At 40.6% G+C, this 18,007-nt stretch overlaps 2 non-coding genes and 1 pseudogene across 2 annotated transcripts; all 3 read left to right on the plus strand.

The window, feature by feature from the left end:
* The first annotated feature begins 310 nt into the window (after window positions 1-310).
* Window positions 311-418, plus strand: LOC130938384 (small nucleolar RNA R71). Its single transcript, XR_009069551.1, has one exon. It is a non-coding gene; the product is annotated as a small nucleolar RNA R71 (small nucleolar RNA).
* Window positions 419-9,966: 9,548 nt separating this feature from the next.
* LOC130936958 (5S ribosomal RNA) lies at window positions 9,967-10,085 on the plus strand (annotated as a pseudogene).
* Window positions 10,086-10,268: 183 nt separating this feature from the next.
* On the plus strand, window positions 10,269-10,387 carry LOC130938812 (5S ribosomal RNA). The gene has a single exon (XR_009069958.1). It is a non-coding gene; the product is annotated as a 5S ribosomal RNA (ribosomal RNA).
* The last annotated feature ends 7,620 nt before the right edge of the window (window positions 10,388-18,007 follow it).

The following is an 18,007-nucleotide window of genomic DNA, read 5'->3' on the forward strand; positions in this document are numbered from 1 at the left end:
CAGGTGCATTTTGCATTCCAGACAGACTTTGAGAAATCAAATTGACTTGTTGAGTCAATATCTTGTTCTGAGCCAGTATGGCATTCAGAGTGTCAATCTCAAGGACTCCTTTCTTCTGACTAGTCCCATTGTTCACAGGATTTCTTTCAGAAGTGTACATGAATTGGTTATTTGCAACCATTTCAATTAGCTCTTGAGCCTCTGTAGGCGTCTTCTTCAAATGAAGAGATCCTCCAGCAGAGCTATCCAAAGACATCTTGGATAGTTCAGAGAGACCATCATAGAAGATACCTATGATGCTCCATTCAGAAAGCATGTCTGAGGGACATCTTCTGATTAATTGTTTGTATCTTTCCCAAGCTTCATAGAGGGATTCTCCATCCTTCTGTCTGAAGGTTTGGACTTCCACTCTAAGCTTACTCCATTTTTGAGGTGGAAAGAACTTTGCCAAGAAGGCATTGACTAGCTTTTCCCAAGAGTCCAGGCTGTCTTTAGGTTGTGAGTCCAACCATATTCTAGCTCTGTCTCTTACAGCAAAAGGGAATAGCATCAGTCTGTAGACCTCAGGGTCAACCCTATTAGTCTTGACTGTGTCACAGATTTGCAAGAACTCAGCTAAAAACTGATGAGGATCTTCCATTGGAAGTCCATGGAATTTGCAATTCTGTTGCATTAGAGAAACTAATTGAGGCTTAAGCTCAAAGTTGTTTGCTCCAATGGCAGGGATAGAGATGCTTCTCCCATAGAAGTTGGGAGTAGGTGCAGTAAAGTCACCCAGCCCCTTCCTTGCATTGTTGGCATTGTTGTTGTTTTCGGCTGCCATGTGTTCTTCTTCTTTGAAGAATTCGGTCAGGTCCTCTAAAGATGAGTTGTGCTTTGGCTTCTCTTAGCTTTCGCTTCAAGGTTCTCTCAGGTTCAGGGTCAGCTTCAACAAGAATGCCTTTGTCTCTGCTCCTGCTCATATGAAAGAGAAGAGAAAAAGAACATGTGGAATCCTCTATGTCACAGTATAGAGATTCCTTGAGGTGTTAGAGGAAAAGAAAAATAGAAGAAAAGAAGGTAGAAGAATTCGAACTTGATTAGATAGAGTTCGAATTGTGCATTAAGAAGGAGTAGTACTCCATAAATAGAAGGATGTGGGAGGAGAGGAAGAAGATTTTCGAAAATTCAATTAAAAAGATTTTGAAAACATTTTGAAAAACACTTAATTGATTTTCGAAGATAAAAGTGAGAAAGAAATCAAGTGATTTTTGAAAAAGGAATTGGAATTAGAAATCAAAAAGATTTGATTGAAAACTATTTTGAAAAAGATGAGGTTAAGAAGATATGATTAGTTTTAAAGAGATGTGATTGAGAAGATATGATTTGAAAACAATTTAAAAAAAAAGATTTGATTTTGAAAATTAGTGACTTGCCTAACAAGAAAAGATATGATTCAAATATTAAACCTTTCTCAACAGAAAAGGCAACAAATTTGAGATGTTCAATCAAATCATTAATTGTTAGTAAGTATCTTTGAAAAAGGAAAGAAATTGATTTTGAAAACATTTGATTGAAAAGATATGATTTGAAAAAGATTTGATTTTGAAAAACTTTGAAAACTTGAAAAAAAATTGATTTGAAAACAAAATCTTCCCCCTAGCACCATCCTGGCGTTAAACGCCCAGAATGGTATACATTCTGGCGTTTAACGCCCAAAATGCACCCTTTTTGGGCGTTAAACGCCCAACCAGGTACCCTGGTTGGCGTTTAAACGCCAGTCTGTCTTCTTCACTGGGCATTTTTGAATGCCCAGGTTTTGCTGTATAATTCCTCTGCAGTATATTCTGAATCTTCAATTCTTTGTATTATTGACTTGAAAAGACACAAATTAAAAATATTTTTGGATTTTCAATAATCAAAATGCAACAAGAATCAAATAACAATGCATGCAAGACACCAAACTTAGCAGTTTGTATACTACTAACACTTTATGAGACACATAAACACTCAAGTCAATTGAATTCAAAGATTAGAACACGAAAATCATCAAGAATTACTTGAAGACCATTAAGACACATGAATGAATGCATGCAATTGACACCAAACTTAAGATGAGACACTAAACTTAAGCAAGAAACATCAAATATTTTTGGTTTTTATGATTTTGTAATTTTTTTGGATTTTTTTTTTTCGAAAATTAAGTGGGAAAAGGTATCAAAATTCTTAATGAGAATTCCAGGAATCAGTGCAATGCTAGTCTAAGACTCCGGTCCAGGAATTAGACATGGCTTCACAGCCAGCCAAGCTTTCAAAGAAAGCTTCGGTCCAAAACACTAGACATGGCCAAAGGCCAGCCAAGCCTTAGCAGATCACTGCTCCAAAAGCAAGATTGATAAAAATCATCAAGCTCTTGTGATGATAAGTTGAAACCTCGGTCCAATGAAATTAGACATGGCTTCTCAGCCAGCCAGATTTCAACAAATCATCATGAAACTCTAGGATTCACCTTCAAGAATTTCGAAAAAAAAATACCTAATCTAAGCAACAAGATGAATCGTCAGTTGTCCATACACAAACAATCCCCGGCAACGGCGCCAAAAACTTGGTGCTTGTTGCCGGATCAGAAATTTGGCACTGATGTTACCGGACAAAAAGCTTGCTCAAAACTTGAACAATCCCCGACAACGGCGCCAAAAACTTGGTGCGCGAAATTGTGATCACTACAACTTCGCACAACTAACCAGCAAGTGCACTGGGTCGTCCAAGTAATACCTTACGTGAGTAAGGGTCGATCCCACGGAGATTGTTGGTATGAAGCAAGCTATGGTCACCTTGTAAATCTTAGTCAGGCAAACTCAAATGTATAATGGTGATGAACGCATATAATATAAAGATAAAGATAGAGATACTTATGTAATTCATTGGTAGGAACTTCAGATAAGCGCATGAAGATGCCTTCCCTTCCGTCTCTCTGCTTTCCTACAGTCTTCATCCAATCCTTCTTACTCCTTTCCATGGCAAGCTTATGCAAGGGTTTCACCGTTGTCAGTGGCTACCTCCCATCCTCTCATTGGAAATGTTCAACGCACCCTGTCACGGCACGGCTATCCATCTGTCGGTTCTCAATCAGGCCGGAATAGAATCCAGTGATTCTTTTGCGTCTGTCACTAACGCCCCGCCCTCAGGAGTTTGAAGCACGTCACAGTCATTCAATCATTGAATCCTACTCAGAATACCACAGACAAGGTTAGACCTTCCGGATTCTCTTGAATGCCGCCATCAGTTCTTGCCTATACCACGAAGACTCTGATCTCACGGAATGGTTGGCTCGTTTGTCAGGCGAGCACTCGGTTGTCAGGCGATCAACCATGCATCGTGCAATCAGGAATCCAAGAGATATTCACTAGAGCCTTGGTTGCTTGTAGAACAAAAGTGGTTGTCAGTCACCTTGTTCATGAGTGAGAATGATGATGAGTGTCACGGATCATCACATTCATCAAGTTGAAGAACAAGTGATATCTTAGAACAAGAACAAGCGGAATTGAATGGAAGAACAATAGTAATTGCATTAATACTCGAGGTACAGCAGAGCTCCACACCTTAATCTATGGTGGGTAGAAACTCCACCGTTGAAAATACATAAGCATAAGGTCTAGGCATGGCCGAATGGCCAGCCTCCCAATGATCTAAGATAGCATAAAACGAAGATAGCTACCAAAGTCTACAGATACAATAGTAAAAGGTCCTACTTATAGATAACTAGTAGCCTAAGGTGTACAAAGATGAGTAAATGACATAAAAATCCACTTCCGGGCCCACTTGGTGTGTGCTTGGGCTGAGCAATGAAGCATTTTCGTGTAGAGACTCTCCTTGGAGTTAAACGCCAGCTTTTATGCCAGTTTGGGCGTTTAACTCCCATTTAGGTGCCAGTTCCGGCGTTTAACGCTGGAATTTCTTGGGGTGACTTTGAACGCCGGTTTGGGCCATCAAATCTTGGGCAAAGTATGGACTATCATATATTTCTGGAAAGCCCAGGATGTCTACTTTCCAACGCCGTTGAGAGCGCGCCAATTGGGCTTCTGTAGCTCCAGAAAATCCACTTCGAGTGCAGGGAGGTCAGAATCCAACAGCATCTGCAGTCCTTTTGAGTCTCTGGATCAGATTTTTGCTCAGATCCCTCAATTTCAGCCAGAAAATACCTGAAATCACAGAAAAACACACAAACTCATAGTAAAGTCCAGAAAAGTGAATTTTAATTAAAAACTAATAAAAATATACTAAAAACTAACTAAAAGATACTAAAAACATACTAAAAGCAATGCCAAAAAGCGTACAAATTATCCGCTCATCATTAACCCAGAAGAAGAAGCACCTCCGAAGCCATAACTGACTTCTCATCACTGTCTCTATCTTAATTCTTTACCGCTTTAGTTATTTCTTGTTATGCGCCTACAACAAATAACAATTATCTTTCTGTTTGCTTGACTAAGATCTGTAGGATAACCACAGCTTGCTCAATTTGGCAATCCTCATGGGATTTGACTCTCACTCACCTGAGGTATTACTTGGATGACCCGGTGCACTTGCCAGTTCAGTTGTGCAAGTCACAAATTCGCACACCAACGACTAAAAGAACACGCAAAACAGGTTCAAACCAAGTCCTAGGCATTACTCGAAAAGTTGTTAAACAGGCAACTAAAAATAAAAGTTAACTGTTCAAAAGGACTGTTAAACTATTACAAAATAGGAGCGTCAATAAAGACCCACAAGTCGGGTCATCACAAAAGCAAGTTTAAACAACAATCATAAATGGTCAAGCTTCTCCCCAGACACAGCATCCCCAACCGGAGGTGAAGGAGGAATTGTTTAAATCAGGACGGCATTGACGATCTTAGGAGAAATGCCACATCAGCTCGAGCAGCCTCCAGAAATGCCCCGGTAGCACTAATAAGAGACTTCTTAAACTTCTTGGCAATGGTTGTTCTCAAACCAGCCATTCGAATGCAATTCGGAGCTATGTACTGAAGATGGTTAAGGATAGACACGTAATTAGTAGACATAAAGTTGTAAGGCAGAATATGCTCCTCACTCCAAGCGAACCCATCAAAATTCTTATCGTTAATCCCAGTCCCCCAACGGTCTTCTGCTTCTTAAGGGCAAGACCTGACGAGGTCGGAGATGGAGGCGCACCCGAGCTCGTCATAGGGAGATCAGGAGGGATCAAATGTACTCCAGGAGGGGGGATAACCTTCCTCTAACTCTGAGGACCCAAACTCAGCTTCTTGGGAGGAAGTTGAGAAGAGCCATCACCAGCTCTCTTTCTCTGTAGGTTTTGGGCAGCCACGGTATTCTTGGTCTTGCGTAGGAACTTTATAGAAGTGGAACCCGAAGGCATCTCCGAAAAATAACAAGAAAACATAAGAGTTACTAAAGGCACAACTACAAGGAAAGAAAGACACAAATACAAGAGGTCAGGTACTACCTAATTCGGACCGGAGAAGGCTGGGATCCCCCCAAGAACTTCTTCGTATCTAAGTGAGGGGCTCGCCCCCAGTGCTCTTGCAGGACCCCAACAAAAGCCTTCTCCACCTCATCTAAATTCTCTAAAGTATACTTAACCACCAGAAAATTCTCTTGCCACCAGAAAGTAAAGGAGGGCTCATCATTATCGTAAAAAAGAACGGACGGACATCCTTTATAGCCCAAACTTTAAAATAAAAAATTTTTGAAGTCGTGAAAGGAGTCATCAAAAATTGAAAAGACTTTTCCTACCCTGGATGGCTTTAAAGGAAATCCAGGATGCTTTTTTTTATGCGACCTGGGATTTATTAAAACAAACAGATACAAGAAAAGGCTAAGGGAAGGCCGGACACCTAGCTCTCGACATAGAAGTTGAAAAATTTTCATAAACGCCCAGGATTGGGGTGAAGCTGGGAGGGGGCTACGTTGCAAGTCCAAAGGATTTGAGTCTCAAATTTAGTGAAAGGGAGAGTGATGCCTAGTTTGGTAAAAAAAGCAGTCATAAGCATAGAAGAACGGGTGCTCTGAGCTACTAAAGGGGGGGGGGGAGAAAACAAACCCTCTTGGGATCAAGAGCAACTAGTTCATAATTTTTTTCGTCCTCCCTATTATCACGAACCCTATGAAATCTCCTAAACTGGTGACAATACTCCCGATCTACCACCGTCACTGATGTCTCTGAATTCACCCCCCCCACAAAAGAATTGGTGAATCCGCTTTTTTGGCAAGCGCACCAAAATTATCGTGAAGTAATAACCCATAGTGGACTGGGATCGTATCCACAGAGATTGGTGTATTTGAGCAACTTTAATTAATTGGTGAATTAGTCAAGCTAAACAGAATAGATTGCAATTGCAGAATTGTAAATGGGCAGAATTATAAATGACTCAAAAGTAAAGAAAGACAATAAAGTGCAGAAATGGAAATGGCAGGAATGTAAAGGGCAGAAGTTTAAATGACATAAATGTATATGGGAATAGGGAATTGCATAATGTAAAAGAAAGCTATAAAGAAAGTGATAGATGAGGATGGGGGAATTCATTGAGATCAGGAGATGTTGTCTCTTTGGATTAAATCCAGCTTATATCCTCTTCAATCATGCAACTCATTGACCTCTTGGCAATCATGATTGATTGAGTCCCAATTCCTTTGTGACTCAATCTCTCAAATTCTGATCAATAGCCAATTCCTTGGTCTAATTGCTCATGAAGAGAGATATGCTTGGTCCCTGATTATACCACACATCATCATAGGTCCAAGTAGAGGGAGGATTTTATGTCACCATATCCAAACACCAAAACCCAGATCCTACTCAAGTGTGAGAAGGGATTTCTAGCATGGTTTCATGATTCCTTTTCCAAGGTTCCCATGAAATCCATTTTGCATTCAATCTCTTTCCCAAGATAATTGAATACTAAGCATGAAGACGAAATTCCTTCTATCAAATCAAAGAGAAGATGAAGAGAAAAAGAAATTTTCTATCATCAATCCATCAAGTACAACAGAGCTCCCTCTCTCAATGAGAGGGAATTTAGCTACTCATAGCTCAGAGAAAAGTGCTCAAGATGAAGAAGATGATGAAGTAAAAAGTAAATCTAAAAGCTACTCTACACTTAGCTTTTTAACTGCTTAAACCCCCTTCTCAGTACTTCTTGGGGTTATTTATACTACTTCTAGTTCTAGGAATAAAAGAAATACAAAAATGAAAAGGAAAATTACAATTTGGAGGGAAAAGAACTCCATAAACGTGATCTTCCAACTGGTGTGTGGCTGGCGCTTCAGTGGCGTGCCACGCATCCTCTGATTCTGGCTTTGCGTGCCACGCCCAGCTCGTCAAGTGGCACACCCTCCTTCAGTAACATCCCTGGCGTGCCACACCTTCGACCTCAAGTGGCACGCCCAGGGTCTTTTTAACCACGTGTGTAGCCTGGCGTGCCACGCCTTCGAGCCCAAGTGGCACGCCCAGGTCTTCTCCCTCTTCTTCTTGCTTCTAGAAGATTGAACTAGTGTGGCACGCCCAGGGTTTGGCGTGCCACGCCCATATTGTGTGCTTGATCCATCTCTCTGGAAAGTTGAACTAGCGTGGCACGCCCAGGGTCTGGCGTGCCATGCCCATTTGTGTGCTTGGTTCCTTCGCTGGCGTGCCACGCCCAACATTCAAGTGGCACACCCAGTTCCTTCTTGGTTGATTGGTGATCATGGCATGCCACGCCTAAGACTCAAGTGGCACGCCTGAGTGGAGAATGGTGGCTGGCGTGCCACGCCTTCGACACCAAGTGACACGCCTTTATGGTTGGCCTCCTAATTCCCTCTCTGGAAAATACAACCAGCGTGACACGCCCATCATTTAGCCTTGGTTCCAGTAGCTAGCGTGCCATGCCCAGCATTCAAGTGGCACGCCATAGTAAGATTTTTGAGCTGGCGTGCCACGCCTTCGACACCAAGTGGCATGCCCAGCCCATGCTTTGACTTCTTGTACATTGGCGTGCCATGCCTGGATGCTCAAGTGGCATGCCAAAGTGAGGGTGAGAGCTTGGCATGCCCCACCTTCGACCTCAAGTGGCACACCCAGACCTTTTTAGCCTTCAATCCCTTTTCTGGAATCTTGTACTAGCGTGCCACGCTGTGCTGCCCAAGTGGCACGCCCATTCGTTTGTGGTTTTCTTATGCTTGGCGTGCAACGTCTTGCTCTTCAAGTGGTATGCCCAAGTGACTTTTGAAGCTGGCGTGCCACGCCTTTGACACCAAGTGGCACGACCTATAGTAATTGATGGGTTAGGCGTGCCACGCCCAACCTGGCGTGCCACGCCCCTTTAATGGCCTTCATTGTTGTTCTCTGGAGATCTGTACCGGCGTGCCACGCCCAGCTTCTAGCGTGCCATGCCCATGTGAATGCTTGAGAATCTCCTTTGGACTTCAATACTGGCGTGCCACGCCAATGCATTTTTGTGGCGTTTGCTTCAAGTGGCACGCCAATTTCACACGCCCAGCTTGGTTTATTGTTTTCTTCCCATTTTTGATGTCTTTTTCACCTGAAATTCAGCACAACCCATTTCAAAGCAATGTGCTATAATATTCATCAAATATTGCATGAATTGCAATGATCAAATGAGATTATGCTCCTTTTTGGTCCTTTTTATGCAAGAAAAAAGGGGTAGATGATGCAAGTCATCAGTCACGCAACACAAAACTACGGAATCTATCTAGTCAGCAAGGCCAGGGAAAACTTTCGAAGACATCTCTGTAAAGTCCCTACGAGACATAAAGGATACACATAAAAGCACAACAAAAAGAAACAAAAAACCATCACTCTGGGTAGCTCGGTCAGGGGCAAAAGAGATCGGGTAAAAACCATGAAGACTAACAAAACACAACAAAACACTCAACTAGCTAAAAGGTGCCCCCACCTCACAACATCAACGTCGCAACACAGCGGCACCTTTTGGAGGCAACACAAGTGCAAATAACATACAGACAAACACAACCCCCCCATGAAAGAAGATTGAAAACCACCAAGAACCAAACATGTTATCCCCAAACGACACAACAGTCCTAAAAGGAACAAAAATTACTGCTAAACAAATTACCAAAAATAGCCAAGCCAAATAAAAAAGTCCATTTCCAAATAAACTACGTCGGTGTCAAAAATGGAATCATACAAAACAAGAACACACTACCAGTGTCCACTAACGACAAAGTAAGGCAAAAATTCAACCGATCATCAGCCAGAAGCTACTATTAAGAAATAAGTAAATAAAACAAAAGGTGAAGTATCAATCTAAGGGGGAGCCGAAAGAAAGAGTTCGTTAAACAGTGGCGGCACAAACATCCCTCTCCGAAAATGAAAACACTAGAAAAACTAAGAGAAAGAAATTCTTGGGCACAAGGTGCAGTTGAACGGCAGTAAGGAGAGAAACTTGAAAAGAAATGAAAAGAAGAGGCGTCACGAAAAGAAAAAAGAAAAGAAAGAAGAAGAGGCGCCAAAACTTTTATAAGCGCCGACGGAATGAAATGACGAAGGAATAAAGACCCAATCAATAGGTCTTAAAAGCCCTCGCAGGAATCAAGGAAACTATTGAGCCAAACTAAGCTCCGCATTTAAAGTAGAGCAATGTTTCAAATTTCAAAAAAGCAACGAAAGGTCACTTACCCGAGCTACCTCAAGGGAAAAAATCCAACAAAGACGAAGTCGCTTATGCTCGAACACAACCTACAAAAAGGTCGAAGCTCGAGCAGGGGCACTGTTCATATCCTATCTTGAGCTCTTACCCGGGACCTCGTGTTGCATCTCTTTTTTTTTTACGTCGTACTGACCCTCTTTCTTTCAACGATTCTATCCCGAGAAGGATACCTTAAAGCGATCCTCAATGGCCTGATCTTTCGCAGGCTGTCGCGGTCCCTGCAAGGCTTCGCGTCTCGAGTTAGTCTATGTCGCACCCCATGCTTATGATAATTGTGTGCGCACACTTTAATCATACCAGCACTAATGTACTGGATCCCATCAGAACTCCGCAATTAAGCGTGCTTGGGCAAGAGTAGTACTAGGATGTGTGACCTCCTGGGAAGTCCTCACATTGCACCTCTTCTTTTTTTTATGTCGTACTGACCCTCTTTCTTTAAACGATTTTATCCTGAGAACGATACCTTAAAGCAATTCTCAATGGCCTGATCTTCCGCAGGCTCCCGCGGTCCCCGTAAGGCTTTGTGGCTCGAGTTACTCTATGTCGCGCCCCATGCTTATGATAATTGTGTGCGCACACTTTAGTAGGTGCGATCATACCAGCACTAATGTACCGGATCCCATCAGAACTCTGCAATTAAAAGTGCTTGGGCGAGAGTAGTGCTAGGATGGTTGACCTCCTGGGAAGTCCTCGTGTTGCACCTCTTTTTTTTTTTACGTCGTACTAACCCTCTTTCTTTAAATGACTCTATCCCGAGAAGGATACCTTAAAGCGATCCTCAATGGACTGATCTTCCGCAGGCTCCCGCGGTCCCCGCAAGACTTCGCGGCTCGAGTTACTCTATGTCGCACCCTATGTGTTTGATAATTGTGTGCGCACACTTTAATAGGTGCGTGACGAACAGATTTCTGTCGATAAAGAAATTCACAAGAATATAATCGCGTTGTAAGTATAGTTTCTAAACCAACAGAGAATCCTTTCGTACAAAAGTTTGGTTGTCACAAGTAACAAAACCCAATAAAATTTATAACCGAAGTATTCAAACCTCGGGTCATCTTCTCAAGGAATTACAGGGAGGTGTGCTTATAATTGGTTATGGAAAAGTATGTTTGGGGGGTTTTTAAGATAAGAAGCAAGAATAGTAAATGGCAAAAGGAATAAACTAATAACTAGAAAAGCTCTTGGCAAGGTATGAGAATTGGACGTCCTATCCTAGTTATCCTTATCAATTGTGATGAAAATTGGATTTTGCTCCCACTTGGTCAACCTCTAACTATGAAGGTATGTTAAGTGGATAAATCAATTTAATTCCTCAGGTCCTAGTCAATTCCTAAGAAAAGACTAGTGTTAGGGGAATTCAAATCAATCAGTAAAGAATTTCAATTTTCAATCAACAAGGAGTTTGATAACTCAAGTGTCTCCAATTACTCAAGCAAAGCTAAGAGTGTAAAGAGCTAAATCAAAATCATAAATATGAAATACCTTAAATTGCATTAAATAGGGAAATCAAATTAAACATGAGAATTCATAAACCAAGTAGTAACATCAAATAATCAATAAGGGAAAATCAATAAACTAAAGTACTAGAAGAATTAAAAGTAGAAGAGAAATCCTAATCCTAAAACCTAAGTGAGAGGAGAGAGCCTCTCTCTCTAAAAAACTACATTTAAAACCTAAAATTGTGTGAATAAGAAGTTGTGTTGGTATCCTCGTGAATAGATGCATTCCCCCACTTTATACCCTCTAATATGTGTTTTCTGGGCCGAAAACTGGGTCAAAACATGGCTCGAAATCGCCCCTAGCAATTTCTATTAATTCTGCAGATCGCGCATGTCACGCGTATGCGTTGGTCACGCGTACGCGTCATTTGACGATTTTCCTCTCCACGCGTGTGCGCCAGGCACACGCTTGCGTCGTTTGAGCGAAATCCAATCCACGCGTATGCGTCAGGCACGCGTACGCGTCATTGTGATTTTCTCTATTTCGCGCGCACGCATGAGCCATGCGTGCGCGTCGAAGCTCGTTGGTTATCTCCTTGGTTTCTTGTGTTCCTTCCATTTTTGCAAGCTTCCTCTCCATTCTCTAAGCCATTCCTGCCCTATAAAGCCAGAAAACACTTAACACATATATCATGGCATTGAATGGTATAAGGGAGAATTTAAAATACGCAATTTAAAGGCTTAGGAAGCAAGTTTTCAACCATGGAACTAAACTATGAAGGAATTGTAAAATTATTCAAATCATATGAATAAGTGGGTAAGAATTTGATAAAAACCACTCAATTAAACACAATATAAACCATAAAATAATGGTTTATCAACCTCCCCACAATTAAACATTAGCATGTTCTCATGCTTAGCTTAAGGAGATAAAATAAATGAGTAGGGAAAAGCAAGACTCATGCAATGCAACCTATAAATGTGAATGCAACTATATGCTAAGACGTTTTTATCTACTTGGTTAAAAGCAAACAAGTTCTCCAAGACAAATACAAACCAAATTCCACTAATTCAAATTGTACAATAAAAAACAAGTAAACTTGTAAGAAGATAGCTCATGAAAGCAGGGAACATAGAATCAAGCACTGAACCCTTACTGGTAGTGTATATCACTCTAAATCTCAAGTGTCTAGGGTCAATCACTCTACTCTTCCCTAGTCATGCTTTCTAAACCTTGTTCTTCATCTAACCAATCTACAAATATTTAGCATACCAATGCAAACATCATGAGGTCTTTTCAGGGTTGTAATGGGGCTGAGGTAAAGGTAAGGATGCATGTATGGTCAAGTGAGCTATAATATGAAGCTTTGACTAACCTAAGCTCTTACCTAACACACACATACACTCTATGTAATTCTAAAATCATACTTAGCTACCCATAATTCCTACTTTTGTATCACTTACTCATGTACCAAAATTTTGATATTTTTTTACTTTTATCACATGTGCATTGATCTTTTATTAAAGCTTAACATTGGGGTAATTTTGTCCCCTTGTTTATTTACTTATTTATTGAATATTTTTGGATTTTTTTTAATCTGAAAAATAAACATAACTTATCAATGCACGTAGACTTTTAATTTTTCTGGTTTTACATGAGTAGGTTCCCAAATTCCCAATATTCAAAATTAGAAACATGATACATTCCCTTATTGACCCATGTTCCCACGGTTTTCCCCACACTTAGTTGATGCACAATCTTTATCTTAAGCTAGCCAAAGATTCAATTTGGGATAATTAATTTGTTTTTCTGCTTAAGGCTAGTGATGTGGTAAAATATTAAACAAATGGGGATAAAAGGCTCAAAGTGGCTAACAAAGGTAAATGAAAGGGTAGGCTTTTTGGGGACAAGTGAGCTAATAATCAAATGATGGCCTCAATCATATGCAAGCATGTAAATACACTAAACAATGGACATATAGAATGGAACAAAATCTAGATTGCAATTATAGAGAAGGAAACATACAAGAATAAAATATTATAGTTAAATAATGTAACCATATAAATAAGCTCAAAATCTCACGGGTTGTGTGTTATTTGGCTCAAAAACTATGTTCCAAATACAACTTCAAACAAATTTAACACATAAAAAATTTTTATTTTTAATTTAAATTAGTGAAATAATTTTAATTTTTAATTTAAATTAGTGAAATTTTCAAAAATAGGGTCCTAGAAAGAAACTTATTATTTTTCAACAAAGTAGTACTTAAATGCAAACAATCAACTACACATGCAATCTATTATGCAATGCAACAATGAACTAATAAAGAAAATAAGACATTGGTGTTGAGAAGAGAATAACTAACCCATGGAGATCGGTATCGACCTCCCCATACTTAAAGATTGCATCGTCCTCGGTGCATGCTGAGATGTGCAGGTGGACGGGCGGTTTCAACTGGCACTTTTCTCCAGAGATTGTGCAGATGGACTTGTCTGTTGCCCCATATAGAAGTTTTTCCCTTTTTCCTTCTTCGGTGGCCAGCCTAAAAGAAGAGAAAAAAGAAGAATAGTAACCCAAAAATAATGATAGAAAATAAATAAAATTATGAGTGGGTAATGCCAAATAATATACATGGTAGCTACAACATGTAAGTGAGGAAACACAATAAGCACATGGCATATCAATGGTGCAGACATTGCAACAAAGGGGAAGAGATAATGGGTAATGAAAAATAATATAAATTCATGGCAATGCAAAATGAGTATAAGTATCATAAAAGATTAGCATTAACTTAAATAATATTACCCAACAGTGTAAAACAAGTCACTAAGCACCAAAACAATACCAGAAAAGATACAACAGTTGAATAAGAACATTTAACATCAACGGTAAAATAATAAATTTAGAAAAGAAAATAAAAATATGCACAAAATTAAAATGCAATAAATGAAAGTATGCAAATAAATTAAGTATAATAGAATGAGAGATAATAAGAATGAGAATTGAAAGAAAGCAAGAAGAAGTAAGTAAGAAAGGAATAAGGAAAAATTAGGATTGGGGAAGACAAGATAAGATTTTTTTGGCACTGATCTAGATAAGCTGTGCGGTGCAGGTGACGCGGACGCGTGGGTCACGCGTTCGCGTGAGTTGCGATATTTTCAAGTGATGCAGACGCGTCGGTCACGTGAATGCGTGACTTGATTTGTGCTAGTGGCATGAGAGCAGCCTCGCATTCGCACAACTCTCTGTCTCAAACACATATTGCAAAAATTTAGGGTGACGCGTCCACATGGGTGACCCGCACGCGTGCATGGCCTTTCTTTTAAAATGACGCGGACGTGTGGGGCACGCGTTCGCGTGGTAGGGCTTGTGCTTCTAGCATGGTTCCAGCCCCACTCCATCACAACTTGCTGCCATACACCCATTTACGTCAATTTCACGGGGTCACGCGTGCGCGTGGGTGATGCGCATGCGTGGAAGGCTGGATTCGCAAAGGAAGCGGATGCGTCAGGGACGCGTTTGCATGGGCGTGTTTGTGCCTGAGGCACGCCTCCAGCAATGCTTTCACGTGACTCTCTACTTCTTTCTTCTCGTGTCTAAGGCACCTATGACGCGGACGCGTCAACGACGCTTGCGCGTCGCGTGCGATTTTTTTATGCAGTATGCAAAATGCAGAATGCAGAATGCAGATGACTATGCAGAAATTTTGAATGAACACGAATGAAAATAAATAAAATAAAGCTAAGAACAAATAGGAAAGAATATACCATGGTGGGTTGTCTCCCACCTAGAACTTTTAGTTAAAGTCCTTAAGTTGGACATTTGGTGAATCCCTTGTTATGGTGGCTTGTGCTTGAACTCATCCAGGAATCCCCACCAATGTTTGTAATTCCAATGGCCTCTGGGATCCCAAACTAGGCACACACAGCTGTCAAGCAATCTAAAGTAAGTGACAAGGCCCCAAGAGTGTTGATTGCTAAAATGAATTCCGGGGTCCCAGACCTTACTTTTGCACCCGTCTTCTTGTTGATCATCATGATTCCATTCGAGTAGCACGCAATTGAAATTCTCACTGAGACATCCAAACAGCTTCCTAGACCCATTCAATTGAGAATTGTACCAACCTTTGTACTTCAATTTGGAGCATGCAACCATATTGAACCTTGCATGATATTTCCTACTACTAACCATTTCCCGCTTGCTCTTATGGCCACAAAGAGCTCTAAGCTGACCATCTGTCTCAAGTAAAGCATATTCAAGTGAGCTAATTAAGCTTAGAGATGAGAGATTTACCCACTTGAATGAAGGAATGGACGATGATGGCTTTGGGGGAGAGGTCTCCAACAACTTTGGCAAGGTAATTTCCAGCTCCATTCCCTTGAGCTCTTCTTTGACAACTTCCACCTCTTTGCAAGCTTCTTCAATATCAACCTCTTCCTTTTGGTAGCATTCTTCCAATTTGATCTCTTCTTCATTGTTCACTAAGGGCATGGGAGGTTGTGCTTCTTCTTCTTTAATCTCCATGACAAGTCCAATAGGAGAGGATTCAAATGTAGATAAGAATTCATTAATGATTGAATCCATCTATTGATCGTCCCCTTCAAAGTCTTCAACCATGATATGCCTTGGAGGTTGTACACCCTACTCAAAATCAAATTCAAACTCCTTAGAAGGGGGCTCTATGACTTGAGTTTCCCATGGAGGTTTTGCATCTCCTAAGTCTTCGACCACTTATTCCTCTTCAACGATTACGGCTTCCTCCAATTGTTCTAATACAAAGTCATGCTGCTCACTGTCCACCGGAGTTTCTAGATTCTCCTTCATGCTGCGTTCTTTAGTAGATTCTCCACATGAAGCCATGGGAGTTCCTTGAGTGTCCGAACATCGGGAAGGTAATTGATTGATCGATTGCTCCAGTTGGTGAAGAGTTGCATGAAATTTTTCCATTGTTTCCTTAAGACGCTCCTGTGATTCTCGGGTCGATGGATATGGACATGGTGCATAGGGAAGTGGTGGTTCTTGGGAGTAATTGGATTGGAATTGGGGTGGATATGGGTTAGGGTCATATGGAGGTGAATGGTGGAAGGGGGATTGTGAATATGGTGGTTCAAAGCTATGTTGAGGAGGTGGTTCATAAGCGTATGATGGGGCTTATTGGTAACTACAAGGGGGTCCACCATATTCATCATCTTGGTACGCTCCCTGGAATGGCTCTTGACCATAGTAATTTGGTGGAGGTTGGTTGTCACGAAAGGGTCCACCATAACTATTGTCTTGGTATGCATCACAGAATAGTTGTTGGTTATAGCGCATTGGAGGGGGTTGTTGCCAAGAGGGTTGATCAAATCCTTGTGGCTCCTCCCATCTTTGATTATTCCAACCTTGATGCCTGTTCTCATTATAGCTTCTATTCCTTACAACAACATTGGAACCAAACTTAAAGCGATGGGGGTGAGAACTCATAGTAACTAATAAAAATTAAAAACAAAAACAAAAATAAATAAACAAGAAAAAGAAAATATTTACAATAACCAATAATAGGGCACACGTTTTCAATTCCCCGGCAACGGTGCCATTTTTACAAACTGATTTCTATCGGTAAAAAAAATTCACAAGATTATAATCGCGTTGTAAGTATAGTTTCTAAACCAACAGAGAATCCTTTCGTACAAAAATTTGGTTGTCACAAGTAACAAAACCCAACAAAATTTATAACCGAAGTATTCAAACCTCAGGTCGTCTTCTCAAGGAATTGTAGGGAGGTGTGCTTATAATTAGTTATGGAAAAGTATGTTTGGGGTTTTTTTTAGATAAGAAGCAAGCATAGTAAATGGCAAAAGGAATAAACTAATAACTAGAAAAGCTCTTGGCAAGGTATGAGAACTGGACGTCCTATCCTAGTTATCCTTATCAATTGTGATGAGAATTGGATTTTGCTTCCACTTGGTCAACCTCTAACTATGAAGGTATGTTAAGTGGATAAATCAATTTGATTCCTCAGGTCCTAGTAAATTCCTAAGAAAAGACTAGTGTTAGGGGAATTCAAATCAATCAGTAAAGAATTCCAATTTTCAATCAACAAGGAGTTTGATAACTCAAGTGTCTCCAATTACTCAACCAAAGCTAAGAGTACTAGAAAATTTAAAAGTCAAAGAGAAATCCTAATCCTAAAACCTAAGAGAGAGGAGAGAGCCTCTCTCTCTAGAAAACTACATCTAAAACCTAAAATTGTGTGAATAAGAAGTTGTGTTGGTATCCTCATGAATAGATGCATTCCCCCATTTTATAGCCTCTAATCTGTGTTTTCTGGGTCGAAAACTGGGTCAAAACATGGCCCGAAATTGCCCCCCAGCAATTTCTGTTAATTTTGCAGATCACGCATGTCACGTGTACGCGTCGGTCATGCATAAGCGTTGTTTTACGATTTTCCTCTCCACGCGTGCGCGCCAGGCACGCGCTCGCGTCATTTATGCGTAATCCAATCCACGCGTACGCGTCAAGCACGCGTACGCGTCAGGCACGCATACGCGTTGCTGTGATTTTCTCTATTTCGAGTTCACGAGTGATCTATGCGTGCGCGTCAAAGCTCGCTCGTCATCTCCTTGGTTTCTTGTGTTCCTTCCATTTTTGCAAGCTTCCTTTCCATTCTCTAAGCCATTCCAGCCCTATAAAGCCTGATAACACTTAACACACATATCATGGCATTGAATGGTATAAGGAAGAATTTAAAATATGCAATTTAAAGGCTTAGGAAGCAGGTTTTCAACCATAGAACTAAACTAGAAAGGAATTGTAAAATCATGCAAATCATATGAATAAGTGGGTAAGAATTTGATAAAAACCAGTCAATTAAACATGATATAAACCATAAAATAATGGTTTAT

This window comes from Arachis stenosperma, chromosome 6 (assembly GCF_014773155.1).
Source record: "Arachis stenosperma cultivar V10309 chromosome 6, arast.V10309.gnm1.PFL2, whole genome shotgun sequence".
Taxonomy (NCBI): domain Eukaryota; kingdom Viridiplantae; phylum Streptophyta; class Magnoliopsida; order Fabales; family Fabaceae; genus Arachis; species Arachis stenosperma.